Source organism: Sturnira hondurensis, unplaced genomic scaffold, assembly GCF_014824575.4.
Source record: "Sturnira hondurensis isolate 20B ecotype Veracruz unplaced genomic scaffold, ASM1482457v3 Scaffold0000880, whole genome shotgun sequence".
Lineage (NCBI taxonomy): Eukaryota > Metazoa > Chordata > Mammalia > Chiroptera > Phyllostomidae > Sturnira > Sturnira hondurensis.
The window spans coordinates 13824903-13840943 of record NW_028073511.1 but is presented as its reverse complement, the minus strand read 5'-3'; the positions used below and the strand labels follow the sequence as shown (position 1 = coordinate 13840943).

General features: G+C 37.9%; 1 protein-coding gene across 8 annotated transcripts in view; it reads right to left on the bottom strand.

The window, feature by feature from the left end:
• The window catches only part of MLIP (muscular LMNA interacting protein), a 232289-nt gene that overhangs the window by 10190 nt on the left and 206058 nt on the right, over window positions 1-16041 (bottom strand). The window lies entirely within an intron of this gene.

The following is a 16041-nucleotide window of genomic DNA, read 5'->3' as shown; positions in this document are numbered from 1 at the left end:
CACTGGCTATCAAGGAGACCAAGGAAACAGCCCTCACCTTTCCTCAGACTTCCCTCTGTTCTGGCCGAGTTTCAGGAATGGAACCTGCTCTTATGGAAACCAATAATGTCACTAAATGCCAGCCATTGCACTCTATGTGCAACTATGTTATACCCAGAGGATTTCACAACTATTTCAGAGTTGTGAAATCCTCTGGGTATAACAGCAGGACTCCTTCTAACTACCTGAGACCACACTGCTTCAAATAGAAGTATAATCTGACTCCTGAGCCAACTAGAGATCTAAATAGCATTCCAGAAATCAGCTGAAAGCACCTATTTTCTCCTATTCATCAGGATCCACTGCTGCCTGGCTTGAGATCAGAACCTATGCACTCCTGCAAACCTCAGACCCAGGTAATTGGTCCGGGAGACAGCCAAATTTTCAGCATACCTAGGCTAAGTGGTATGGTAATTATATGAATCATTGGAGCACAATGTCAAATTTTCATTCTCCTAGTCTCCTAAGATAGGATAGGGTAAATATTCTGAAATTTGAAAACATTGGAACACTCCCAATAAAATACTTACTGAGATTAGAAAAGCAATTGAGTAATTGTGTCATAGCTACTTTTACATTCCATTCTTTTTTTCAATACAGGTATTTATTCATTTAAATTTATTTCATCTTAATCTTAAATTTCAAAAACTATGTGTTACTCATCCTAATTAACAAATGAGAACAAAAATGACTGATTCTAATTAATTGATAATCCCCAAATGATTCATATTTGGCTTTGTATTGCTTTTTTTTCTATTTACGATCTTTTTATTATCTTCAAGCTGACCAAAAACACAAATAAAATGTGGTATTGTTAATGGATTTAGTCATAATCATTTATTAAGTTCTCACATGATAAAGTCACAACAACCTAGTAAGATGAACACTGGTTTCACCCTATTTCACAGATGAGGAAACTGAAACTGAGAGGGAGAATAATTTATCGAAAGGCCAGAAGTAGGAAGTGGCGCATCCATGATTAGAATCCAGGGTGAGGGTCTCCAGAGACCGTGCTTTCAAAGTGAGTGGGACGTGGTAGTATGTCCCTGGGAAAGAGACTCAGGAGATGGGGCAAGGGGGGACAGGGCATGGGAGTGATGTGTACCATTGTGCAAAAGGAAAAGCCATGTACTAAAGGCAAATGTACTTTTTATCTCTGTATCCCTTTCAGAGATAAAAAAGCACTTGAGGAGTGGCTGGTGTAGCTATGAAAGGTCATGCAAGAGAGCTGCATGCTACAGTGGAGCTTGTGTGTCAGAGAAAGAGGCTGTGCTTCATTCTCTAGGCAGTGAGAAGCCCTTGAACTATTATTCTAAGAGACAAAGAGGCATGTGTGATTAGATCTTCATTTCAAAAAAAAATTCAATGCAGCTAGAGTACAAAATGTGGATGGCGAGGAAATTGGAAGATGTTTAATTAACCAAAGAGAAAGAATAAAGAAAAAGGTATAAATTAAAGCGTTGCCCTAGAGAAGAGAATAGACTCAAGTTTTTCTGGGTGACTGAAGGCCTCCCTACTGTTCAGGATTAGTGAGGTTAGACACTGTGGTATTTTGTTGATTAGGAAAGAAAAACTGGGAAATTCTGGAAAGAAATAAGACTGTGGGATCAGAGTGGTGGGCAGGGCAGAAAAAAGCAATGGGGAAAAAGTGGGACAACTGTAACTGAACAACAACAAAAAAGAAATAATGTTGAATATTGATATCACTGCTGAATGCAGAGATTTCGTAGTGCAAAAGGACTAAATATGTTAAGTTGGGAGAAAAAATAAAACGATGTGAAAATGCTCTCACAGTCAGAATACAAATGATAAACCAGAGACATTAAAATAAAGTGTATATAGGTGAATGGCTGCCTATCTATATGTAGAGAACATCTACATAGAGAGAGTGGGTGAATACTGAGGGACTAAGAGATTCTTCTGACCCTGTTTATTTGGTGTTCTGAAGAACAAATGAGTGTTTGGTCTCAAAAAAATAAAATTAAAATTTGCTAATTTTTTCACAAAGTCATTATTCAACATAGAAGGGTGGATGAAAGAGAAAGCTCAGATGAAATAAGACAAAACATACCATTATCCTGGATGGAGACTTCAGTCCCAGATAATTGTGTAACGGACTAATTAGACCTGTGCTCACTCACCACTGTGGGACCATCAACAAGTGGTATTTGAATAAAATGTTCGGTTGATTTTTATCACACTTGATCACAGCTGCCACTAAATGAACATAAAGCTTTTGGAAATGTTTGTCACCAGTGTGGGTTACACTGTCACCAGTGTCACCTGTAAACGTCCCTGCTTCTCCAGATGTAACAGGGACTTGTCTGACAAAGACAAAACTCTCTCAAACCAACGAGAGAAATGAAAACCCCACAACTAGAAGAAAAGGAAATACGCAGAATGTGGCTAAATCACTTAATAAAGTCTCTGATCTCCCCGAGAAGTAGAATTCAAAGCTCCAGCCTTTATGAAATAGCTCTCCCTCCTGCATGAAGATGAAGTAGGTTTTCTTCTCTGCCGGAAATTATGAAGCTGGGGAAGTGATGCAAGAAACGTTAACATTTTAAAATTGTCAAGGGCGCTGCACACGCTATTTGGGATTGTTTGGTTTGCGGAACCACATCTTCTTGTTAAACTCCTTTACTCTGTTTGTCGGTGTAAGCTGTGCCTTCTACTTCTGTCTCCCCACCTAGATTTGTGAGCTACTCAAGCTAGAGTGAAACCTTCTTAAAGACACATCCCACAAGAGACGTGACAAATTACTGTAGCAATTCCTACATAAAATATCGCGTTTCTTGGTACCTAAGGTAATCATCATGAGATGTCAGCCATGTGAAATCATGTAGATCACACGTTATTCATCTTTAGTCTTCTGCAGCTGGCACGGGGTTCCCTCGTCACAGAGTAGACACTGAGTACCGAGTGAATAAATGGATGAAAGAAAGAAAGAATGAAACGGCTAGAGGAAACAGAGCATTTTCTGGTTTGCAGAATTGGAGTCAGTCTGTATGAGTGAAGAGTCAGGAAGTGTTAACTGCATTCCTAAAAGCCTCCTCATTTATGTGAAACCCTGTAAACTACAAACGTCTGAACCAGAACTGTCACCCGCGTGTGTTGTCTTTGACCCTCACAGTCCTTCTGCTTTACACAGTCCTTTGTTGTCAGTGTTCGAGTTCGCAGATGATATTTGCAAGTCTGTGTTTCTCTTGAACTACTTGAAGGTCTCATGCCATCTTGCTCTGTGTGCCAGCCTGCCCTGTTAGATGAAGCTAATAATCTCCATGTCTCATCACGCCTGCCAAGAGGAGGCCAAGTGTCAGAGCTAGCCTGTTATCGTGCTTACACATGAATATCTGACTCACTTCAGTCATTTGGGGAGTCTGGCCTACTAGAACATTGGAGTTTTGAATCCCTGATTCACAACATCTACCAGCGCACAGGAGGAAGTAGCCAGGGAGACTTATCAATTTCAGATTCTGACACACCAAGTCTGGAGAGTGGTCTGAGAGTCTGCGTTTCTAAGGGATGCTCAATTGATACTAATGCTACCATAGGCTGAGTAGTGAGTGAAAGGGTCAGGCCACGTCTCCAACCTTCTGGATTGCTCAGTCATCCCAACTCAATTGGTAGCCCACAGCTTAAATGAAACTCTCTCCCACTTCTCACAATAGACACCTGAGGCCAGCCATAATGGCCAGTACCCTCCTGTACCTGGGAATAGGCTGGCCCTTTACCTACTATTGTCCCAGCTCACATCCTGAAACCCTCAGGCAACCGCCCAGAAGAACAAAAGACTAACCCCTCCCACATCCTCCAACAAACCCAGTGCTTTTTCTTTTAAAAAAACCATTTTTTGCCTCCCTAAGGCTGCAGTCGGCCCAGACTCAGCCCACCTGCAGGTGCAGCATCACATAAAGGCACTTGGACCAGATCATCTGGTTCCTCCTGCCTCTCTCTCTCAAGCATGTCTAATAGTGAGGCCATAAACAACACTTTGGTATGAACGGATGCAGTCGATGCTTTAAAAATATTTATTTATTCACAACTAAAATTAACTTTATCAAAAATGTCCTAATTAGTTATGTGGTATTGCAATTGCCTAGTTAAATAATTTAGCGCAATTTGTTTTATTAAGTACCTGCAAATGTCCCAGGCACTTTGCTAGATGTCAGTGAACAAATACCGATTATCTCTGACCCTGGAAAAATAGGTGTTGCCATGTTGAGTCATGCATTATGTATACTTTTTTGCCCAAATTTTTGAGGGAAAAATAAGGATTCACATTACACATGGGTAGTACTAATTCTGTATCTATATAAATGGTCTTAATTATTTTACTTATGCTTATGCATTAAAAGTGTGATTCTAGAAGCAGTAACAATATCTGTATGCAAAATAATACCCTGGAAAACAATAATCAATTTTGTTTCTAAATATAAATAGATAAACAACTCAATTAAAAAGTTAAAAGATGCCCTGGCTGGTGTAGCTCAGTGGATTGAGTGCAAGCCTGCGAACCACACGATCGCGGTTCAATTCCCAGTCAGGGCACATGCCTGGGTTGCAGGCCAGTTCCCAGCAGGGGACTCATAAGAGGCAACCGTACATTGATATTTCTCTCCTTCTCTCTTTCCCTTCCCCTCTAAAGATAAATAAATAAAATCTTTTTTAAAAATTTAAAATATATTTTTCCTGAAAGTTTGGGCCAAAAACATGGGTGCACATTATATATGACAAAATACAAGCCATTATAAAAATCAGAAATATCTAGAAACAAACACAAAATAATGTGTTCTGAAGCAAAAGTTCAAAGTGCTGTGTTCATAACAGATAAATTTGACCTCATCTGGAAAGATGAAGGAAGCTTTTCCCAAGAGGCTGGAATGTAAAGGATAAATTTCCTGATAGCATTACAGGGGACTAGAGAATGCAATAGGGTTTGTGGCTGAGAGGAAATGACAGACTGAGTGGAAGACAGGGAGAAAATTCAGAGTGCATGGGCAAAATGAATCTCAGAACACAGAGAACTGAGGCTGGAGGACTATCGTACAGGTATGTGGCATGCATCAACTCCACTTCGGAAGCAAAGGAGTAAGCCTTGGAAATGCTTATTAAATCAAGGAAGGCTGTTAAATATGAGTTTGTCTCGTTAGCCAAAAAGGTTGTAAGCTGCTGGAGGCTAAGGGCCATGACATCTTAGCATTCTTGCCCCCAAAACTAGTTGATTGATTTCATCACTGAAGACTCTATGCCTTGGAACAAAATGGGGGCAGTGCTCCGAGTTTTTCCTTAATGGAAGCAGCTCATGAGATGGGCTATGAGGGAGAAGCTGCTTTTGGTGACTGTCACAGATATGCTACTGCCACCCATGTGTCAAAAAGATTTCATCTGCATTAGCCTGAAATATTTTTAAACATTACAGACCATCAATAGATTAAATATTTATTTTTAGAAGTTACAGGTATGACATCTATTTTTGGTGATTTTATGATTTTGTTGATGCCACTAACTCCCTAGGTGACATGAGGAAAATCAGTTTGTCTCTGGGCCTCAGTGTCCTCTCTTTTAAAATCTTGGCCCTAATTGGATGAGTTTTAGTTCCTAGTCCACTTAGATAACTCAACAAATCTGTGATGCTTCAGCAAAAATCAGTTGATTGATATATGATGCTGTTTAGAAAAAAAAAAGGTTCTTTCTCCTAGGAGTCTCCTGCAACGAGCCATGGCCAAGGTAGAAGCAATGTCTATAGCAACAACAAAAATGAACTCTACATAGAATCTTACCTGGGATCCCATTATCAGCTCTTAGTCATAACACCTGCTCCTTGCCAGGAATTTTATAAATGCTATTAAATTTCACAACATTCCTTTGTGTATTCCCTGAGTACTATCATATATGTAGTTAGAATTTGGTACTTGTTAACCATTTTGCAAACCTGCAGAAAACTTGTTGTTAACTGTTGGCCATTACTATTATTACATTGCAGTCTAAGTCCCAGTAAGCTTAATACTAGTCTAATACCAGTAAGAAAACAAGAACTTTCTGCTCTGATCTTTGTAAAAAGTCTTTTAAGATACGGCTAAAAAATCTCAAATTACACTATTTTATTCTTGGCCTTTCTTCTGCCTTTCAGAGACACAGAACTTGGGACATGTTAGAATTCTCTCCCCCAAAGACCACTGTCTAAAGGACAGTGTGATGGAGCCCTGACTGGTGCAGCTTGGTTGGTTGGGTGTCGTTCTGCAAAAGCAAGGGGCTGCCCAATTGATTCCCCCATTAGAGCTCATGGCTGCATTGCAGGCCTGGTCTCTGGGCAGGCCGTGTGCTGGAGGCAACCGATTGATGTTTCTCTAATGCATTGAGGTTTCTCTCCCCCTCTTTCTCCCTCTTTTCCCCTCTCTTCAGGAATAAATAAATAAAATCTTTCAAAAAAACTAAATAAAGGACAGTATAATGGAATTATTTTTCCCATCTACTATGTGTTCAGCCTGTTTTAAAAACAAACCACATCCCTATATATTTACTCACATTTTTTCCTCTGCAGTTGCTTCTTTCTCAACTAGAAAACCACTTCCCCAAGGGGATTAAATACATCATTCACTCTTTTCACAGCACAGTTCTCTGACTGTAATGAAAATGTAGCAGAATCTATATTCCAACACCATTTTGGACCTCAGAATAAATTTCAGAAGCTGAAATTGAAATTGACAAGGAAGTATATTTGTTGTTCTTTCTTCCTCCTGTCCTTTAAGGACACAATTAGTTGCTTAGTACTACAGGCAAAATATCATTTCCAATTTGTTTCAATAGCATACTAACCCTAGCACAATCACAAACCAAGTGTCTCTTTCTTCACAAAAGACAATGTCGATGGCAATTTTTTCTCCTCTTTCTTTCTCTTCCATAAACTATAAGGGGTACTAGCTATTTTATGCCAATGTGATGTATAATGGAAAATAAACAACTCTGTATTAAGACCCTCAACCTCATAAATATTTTTCAGTTCCTATCCTGCTTAGTTCCATCCAAACTATTCCCAATTTTGAAGCAGTTACCCCAAGTTGCAAGAAACCTATCCCAGAACCCAGGATGTGTCAAGAGTTGTGAACTGATGTATCATAAATAACCTTGGAAGAGTGTGTCTTAAGAGGAAGAGCAGGCATGATCGTGATGGGTTTAATCCGTGCCCCACATCTCCAGAGGCCCCCTACCAGACATCACTCTGTTTTCTCCTAACATTATATTTCCAGCATCTTTGAGAATGACTGGGGACGAGGGAGAAGAAGACGGAGAGGAGGTGTAAATGGTTGGTAGGCATATGAGCTAAGGACTGTCATCCACAGGTGACTGGAGGGCGGCCTCTGGTAGGGTGTCTGCAGGCCCTGCCTCCCTGGAATTGGACGCTATTCCTCCATTCCCATCTCCCTAGACATTGTTTTAAACTGAATTTTAGCAATGGGTAAGCACTTCCGAACTATGTGGGTTACACATCTTTAAATTATCAGTACACTTTCAGTGTCCTGTCCCCACTCCCTGTCCTTGTCCCAAGGATCCTGCCAGCCACTGCAGCTTGGCTTTAGATCACAGCCACTCCGGAGGGAGTCTGACAGTCCTGCTTTCCTGAGCCTTGTTACAGTCTAAAGTCCACTCTCTGGAAAATCTGTACATTTTTACTTCTTGCTGTGTTCCTACTAGAAACACATCCTAATAGCTATGGTACTTCTTTATTCAAACTTACACCATAAAATAGGCAGGTTTTTTACTGATTGCTAAGAAGCCCATAGAAAAACTCTATGTTTAATTTTGTTATGTTAGTAGGTTTCTGATATTCCATTCTTTTAAAAATCGGGATAAACATGCTTAAATACTACAAAATTTATCTAAACATTTTATCACCTAAAAGTTGATAAACAGTTAAAATGTCAAATGTGAAAACCTTAAAATATATTCTCAGGTATAAAAAGCCTCAGAATACTTGCCAAATGAAGACCCAACTTAAAAACTTTTTTGGATCAAAGACTCAAGTAAGAAAAATAAATACAGTATGATGCAGCAAAACATATAGGAAAGCATTGCAATAAAATACTCTGAGTAAGAGTATCACTGCCATTTTCTAAATCTATGAAAGACCATGAGAAAGATAAAATTATAACCATAACATACCAGCATAATCAACATGATAGTGAATAATAGAAGGGACCACGGGCTTGTCTCACTGTCACTACAGGGAGTAGCTAGAAATGAGTGGCCAGCAGGAAAATAAAGTAGGGTTCCTGCCATTAGAATCTAACAAAGAACTTAAAACAGGGAGCTGGAAACAAAAGGAAATCAGGTCTCACCAATTAACTCAGGAGTCCTGAGCCTGGTGGGGTAAAATGGCCAGGTTTGCAAACATCACAGGCAGGGGGTAACACAGGGGAGGGGAGCCTCTGCAGACAAAGAGCCTTTCCTAGCTCAGAAAGAAGCCTTTGTCACTGTATATTATTCCCAAGATTTAGAAGAGGGAGAAGGAGAGGGAACCTAACGGCCGACTAAAGTATATAACCCTGAACCCCAGTAGTCAGTGCACTCAGATTAGCTGAGTGCCCGCTTGGAGCGTTGGCTCAAGTGCATCAAACAAATTTACTAACACTTACTAACAAACTTACTAACGAATTTATTTCCTCTATAGATGGGGCATTTAGACTAGCTGGGTGCCTGCTTGCAGCTTTGTGCTCGTATGTGTTTCATAAATAAACTTGCCATCCCATTTCTAATTAAAAGTTGTCTCACTTGAATTTGTCTTTTGCAGCAAGACAAGAACTGAGAACAAGCGCCAGGTGGGCCCTGACTCAGGTCTTTCTCCCCAGTAACATCACTAGGGGAAGACAAAGGCGTTGATGAGGGTATATCAACATGAATGTGAACCTTAAGAGAAGGAAAATCATAACAACAAAATAGAATGAATAAATTTTAAGCTATTAAATTAAAACCTTATCTATTGGACAAAAAACTGAAAAAAAGAGATAATAAATTATAATAATGGACTATGTAAAATAATAGAGCAGATTAAGGTCATGTAATGAGATAATCTCATACATTAAGAGCAGTCTCTCAAGATTAAAAAAATGAAATAATATGGTCAACAAGAGAGACACACAAACAAGAAAGCATATGAAGTAATAAAATGAGGGAAAGATGTATCTAATATAAACAAAAATAAAACTGAAATACCAATCTTATTATCTTTAAAATGGAATTTAAGAAAAATATTGTAAAGGACAAAAAAGACATTATATATTGGTAAAAAAAGATCAATGAACAAGAAGACAGGATCATAATAAACATATTCCTAATAATACAATCTCAAAGTTTAAAAAAGTTTTGATGGTTGACCTATAATACTTTGAAAGCAAGGAGCGGTTTACACTTCATTTAAATGCCTTAAGGGCTAAGAATGTGTTTCAGTGCTCCATGGAAACTAAATAAATATTTTTACACAGTCTGAGAAAGAGTTCAACCCCACAGTAGTCATATGTTTCGTTTGCAAAGATATCTTCTGTTAGAGTCACAGAGCAAATAGAACCTATGGCTTACATGTGGGCAAAGGGGTATCATTATTGTGGCTTAAATGAAATGTCTGAGTTGTACTTTGATCAGTCACACAAGGATAAGCTTTAAAAAATTTAGCAATATGAAAGAATTTTATGTTTGTATTTTAGTAAAAGGTATAAAACAACAGCTGTGTTAAGCAAGAAGCAACACAGGAAAATCACGCCCTGAAGTTTCAAAATAAGTGATGCCTTGACTATGTAAATGACAGCACACAGGTATAGCTTTTTTTGCACAGAACGTGCAATAAGATAACGAAATAAATTAAAGCAGTGAAAGAAACAATTAGCTTGAAGAATTTGAAACTGATAAAACTGATGTTTTTAAGAGCTGTTTTAAGAACTGTTGAATAATGGCAATTTCATAGGAATCATGTGAGTCAACTTCATATAAAAGACTTTTAAAGAAAGCAATAGCATTAAAAGGAGATTAGACAAGGAACTGTGCTTAAAGGTAAACTATCTACGTGTGTGTGTTCTTCACATATGTGTGTATGTAAATGTACACAGACTGAATTTGCAAAGATAAATGCTTCCATCAGGGTTTCCAGGACATGTCGGGGCCCACCATTGCTGCTTTCCTCACAGACCACATTCTCAGCAGAGATGAAGTCCTAAAGCTGAGCGACTTGACCCTCTCCCCACATCGTGGCCCACATAGCCAATGACTCGCTGATAAGGGCTATCAACAGAGGATAACTTTGCAATGTATGCTCAGACCTCACTGCCTGTGAATTAGGAGCCTTTGCCCTTCCCAGTTAGGATTTACTCCTCCTCTGCAGGATGTCTCTCTGAAGAGCACCCCTCAGTATATCAGAGAAGTCTAAACCCCTGTCTCAGGCTCTGCTTCTAAGTACATTGATCTAGGATACCATGTAATGGGGAAGGGCAGGGGCCCGGGACCACTGAGTGCTTTGAAGTACAGGGAGCTCATTTTTCCTTAGTGCCTCCATCAGCACAAGAGGCAAGCAGATGGCAACTTATTTTCTCTACGGCTGTTCAACACAAACATGGTCAATAAATTCTAAGGGACAAACATGTTATTTTACAAGAGCTTTAGAAATCATCTTTCTCCTAATATATGTCTCCTCACTAAAAAGTGTTACACTGAAAAATTTCAGCTAGAGGACAACAAATGAATTTAAGAGCAGATATAAAAGAAAAGGATTATTCTCAGTTTCCTGGAAGAAATTTAAGTCAACTGTTTGTGATCAAATTAAGCGCATTTTAAGAACGATGTCTGGCAATTACATAACCTGAAACATGATTGGTTCCAAATGCCAGCTCACCAAAGCACCTACAGGGTCGAAATACTCTTTTTTCCCCTCTCATGGAGAACTTAAATAAATGTGATTGATACTGCATTTCTCAGAACTGCTCGACTTAAAATGCCTGCTCACTGGCATTCATTTTTTCTTATTAAAAGTCCGATTACTTTGCATTTAGCCATTTTGAACAGAATATTCTTTACGAACATATTATACAAATTCATCCAATTTGAAAACAATTTGGCATAGGCAAATAGTGCCCATGTTCTGGTTTTCCAAAAAAACTCTCTAAATGTTAAAAAGCAATTCTGAGTGTATAAAGCTCTTTCTCCTATTCCATCCACCTCAAATGCTTTCTGTTCCATAACATTGCAACAGTTATCCGATTCCCATTAACTCCAAAAGGTGTCAGAAAGTTTTAGAATCAAGAGCAAGGCAGTTTATCTCTGTGATGATAGAAAATAAATTACCTTGGTTTATTCACACCGAAAGATTTCTAATTATGTAGACAGAACACCAGCAGAGATTATTAATAAAAGGAGGTTTTGCCTCCCAAATTCAAGATGAATTTTTTCTGTAAATGTGGCTGCTTCAGTAAGTTTTGTCAGAGGATTAGATGAATAGTGGTTCTCTGGCCTTTGGAACGGTTGCTGCCAAAAGAAAGTAGGAGCCTGGGATGAATGTGAAAGCACCGTGTGGTTCATGAGGAAGCAGAGCTCTGCCAACATCTCACATGCCCTTGGGGGTGTCACTTTGTATCTTCCGTCTTCAGATTCTTGTAAACGCCACCTGCAGGCCTCAGCGGTGAGTTTGTCCTGAGGTATCTGGCACTGTTGTCTGAGCAGGTAAAAGCCTATAGTTCCGGGGTAGTGATGTTGACAAAGGTGCTGATGCTATTTCATGGCTAGATTTGGAGGAGGGCTGTTGGGGTGCGGAGATGAAGGGTCTTAAGGAAAATTAGTGTAGTATCAGCTTTTGCATCAGTTTTGTTCAATCTTGTACAAATTACTTATACTTTCTGAGCCATAGTTTCTTCATATGTAAAAGAAAGAGGATATAACCTACTTTATGATTTTTTAAATTTAAATAAAATATTGTCTGTGAAGTGGCGCGTTTTCTACTTTTCTAAATATTAATATCTTCCTTACAAAATTTCAGTGACACCAATTATCCTCAAATCACTCCCCGCTTTGTTCCCACAAATGACAATAACTCATACCCAGGGATACAGATGTTGTCTGGCAAGAAACTTCCTGATTTTCTCTTGCTTCCAAATACACCCGCCTCCTTCCATTGTCACAGGCTTGCTCTGCTCCTTTTCTTTGCTGCCTGAAAACCTTCCCCAGTGCTGTGCCTTGCGACTGAAATACTCAGCCTGTCCTCAACCTTTGCTTCTTGTCGGTTTTTTAAATCTTTCCAGATTCATCAGACTAGATTAGGACTTCTGTTATATGCACTCATAACTACTTGATCATCTTCCACAAGACAGTTGTCGCAATTAGCATTAAGTAATGAATTTTTGCTGATGTGTTTAATTTCTGTTTTCTTCCAAATACAGAATGGGTACTTAACCAAGACTCCTCATGTTATGACGTCGTTCCTTTCCAGGGCATGTTCAGCACAGACGCAGTGCTTTGTAACTAAGGGTTACTCAAGAAATCTTTGTGAAATGAATAAATGATCATCTATGTCAACATCCTGACTCCGGGGTTTCTCAACTTAATGATAGAATAAAAAAATGTGAAGTCTGTGCTCTTGGTTATTGGTAGGAATTAAGCTATTACCATATTTTGCTGTGTATAATGTGTTCCCGTGTATAATGCACACCTACGTTTTGGGCCCAAACTTTCAGAAAAAGACATTTTTCATTTTAATTTTTTAAATCAGTATTGACTTATTTACATTTAGATACTCTTTTTGTATTGTAAAGGAATCTGAGCATTTATTTTTGAACATATTATGGTACAAGAAATTTAATGTAACAAATAATTACAAAACACAAGAGAGATATAAGGTATTTTAGATATTGCCCATGCATAACCTTATTTTTCCTTCAAAAATTTAGACAAAAAAGTGCACATTATACATAACAAAATATGGTAGAAAAGGTTTTTTTAACCTCGAACCAAATCACTTAACTTAGTGTTCCTTTTTTCATTTTAAAACTGGAAACAATGAGAAACTGCTCATCTCAGAGGGATGCTGCTTCATTCTTCAAACATATTTCTTAAATATTGTCCACATATGGAGATCTAAATATTTATGGATTACATTGGAATAATACACTTTTATTTCAAGTCCCCTCAGCCTCTGAACCAGTAGGTGAAAGTTAGGCTTACTTCAGATTTTCCAGTTAAGTCATAATCTACTTTAAATTTTTTTGATTGATCACTATTAAAATATCAGAAGAAATCAGAAAAAATTCTTTTCAGAGGAGTCACTAAAAAATTTACCCATATTGGAAACGTGTTTATAATGTGAATATTTTAATTCATTGATTGGATTTCTGTACTGTTGCAGAATCAATTCTCTCAATAACTATGCAATGATAATACCCCTTAAAATATTGGGTTGGCCAAAGTCTGTATGGTTTTTTCCATAAAATAAAAGATACATTTTTCATTTTTACCAATAACTTTATTGATTTGGATAGTTTGAGTATATCAGCTATCTCCCATGTGGTATAACATTGATTGCTCTCAATTAATGCCTCAATTTGATCACTATTGATTTCAACCACTCTATCTGACTGAAGCAACTTCCAGCAAGAAATCTCCAGCACAAAACATCACAAACCACTTTGGACACATTCAATTGATCAAAGCACCTTCTCCATACACTCCACAATTTTTTTTTTCATTTCAGTTGCATTTTTACATTTCTTAAAACAATAAAGCATAGTTGCTGGAAATGTTACATATTTCCTTCCATCTTCAATATTAAAATGGCTTACACATAAATTAACCAATTTTGATAAGCATTTTAATGCACTCTGATATGACAGCCAACACAATACTATCTAACAAAATTGTTTCAAAAGAAATTAAAGACAACTAAGCACTACTACAGCCATCTTACAGAAAATACCAAACAAACTTTTCTGGCCAACCCAATATTCTCCATGATGTAAAATATAAACTTTATAAATGGATAAAATTAAAAAATAAATAAGTAGGAGAAAGAAATGGAGAATGTGAATGAGGAAAGTCAACATTTATAGGGTACAATATCCAAAAGATTTAAAGGAAGGATGCTCATGACGTGGGAAGCCAGCTAAAGCAAGTATATGGAGAGAAGAGGCCCTCCTACCTATCCTGGATCTCAAAGGCCCTTTCCTTTCTTCTGCTTCCCCTCTCATTTACAAAGCCCCAAACTGCCATGAAACCTGCTCAGTGGTTCCAAAGTCTGTGAAAACAAAGGACAATAGGGCCCAACTCCCCAAAGATCTGTCTGTTACCACTGTTTTCTCTCCTATTACTAAACTGTGTGTTTCTCACTCATAATCCATCTTGCTAAGTAGGTTCCTTCACTATTCTAACAGATGTCTCACTCCTGGCTTATTATAAGGGGACTGATCCTTTGCAGAGAAAAGATAAGTAATGGATGGAATTAGGGTGAAAACATCTTCATTTTGCTGACTCTCACTTTTTAAAAAAATCACAGACAAGTTATATTTTCTCTTTTTCATTAATCTACAATCTCAAAAGCAGCTGCTTGGAAAAGAGATTAATGAAAACATATCAGTAAAATTCTGTTAGCATATCATAAAGATAAAAATCCATTTCAGGCCCTGGCTGGTATAGCTCAGTGGATTGAGCACAGGCCTGTTAGGCAAAGGGTCGCCGGTTCGATTCCCAGTCAGGGCACATGCCTGGGTTGCAGGCCAGGTCCCCAGTAGGGGACACATGAGAGGCAACCACACACTGGTATTTCCCTCTCACTCTTTCTCCTTCCCTTCCCCCTCTCTAAAAATAAATAAATAAAATATTTTTAAAAATCCATTTCAGGTAAAGTGTTCTCTCTTTCTTAGCAAAAATATAATTCTAACATAAGGGTTGTTATATTTTAACATATTTTTGTGAAAAATTCACTTCAATTTTTTAAAATTTAAATCATAAGAAAATACATGCTGGCAGCTGTGGCTTTTCTTTTTTTCTTTTTTATTATTATTTTTTATTTAATTCTTGTTCAAGTACAGTTTTCTGTCTTATATTCCCAGACCTGCCCCCCTAGTTCTCCCCACCTCCCTCCCATTTCCACCCCCCACCTTAGTTATTGTCCGTGTGTACTTTATACTTGTTCATGTGAGTCCTTCCCCTTTTCCCCTGTGATTCTCTTTTTTTCCCCAAAAATGCCTTTTAATCATTGCAGTAGTGCACTGGAAAAATATGTACCTTCTGATTCAATGTGTCCATAAATACTGAATGTACAAACACAGCCCAGTTGTAAATGTTACAAGCACATGGGGCTGATATCAATTAAGAACTCAACCTACCATTCTAATCTCATTCTATTTTAAAAAGTCCTGTAGCATAAATGAATGTGTATACTATTTAACAGTTGTATTTCCTTTTACTTATTAAGGGTTTTGTGAGGGGAAAAGCAATGACAATCAAGTACATAGAAACGTCAATATAAACAGTTTTTCTTTATGAAGTTATTTTTTATATTAAAGTTAATTTCTCGTGCTGAATCATTAGAGAATTTAAGAGGCTAAAGTGAAAAGTGTGCTCTCATAGAGGAAGCATAGAATTTTTGATGAGGTATAAACTTTAAGATTACCCAGTTCAGCGCAAATTCTGAGTTTAAAGTTTTAAGCGAATCTCAGCAACTGATATTTTCCTAAAGCTCCTACATAATTTTGACACAACCAGCCCAGTTTAGATCCTAGATTAAGAGTTTTGGAACCAAACCATAATAACCTACTATTACACATGAGGAGGAAAAAACACAGAAAAAGAGTGAAATATGTCACACATGCCATTTATGTAAATTAAATTATATGCACACAAAATAACAGAACTTTTGAAAGAAAATACGCAAACAAAAAGTGCATTATTACACTTAACTACGGGGAACAGAGAAGGAGTAACCAGAATTCAAGGGAATATATACGTGAATGAATTGAAAGCTTCAAAGGAATG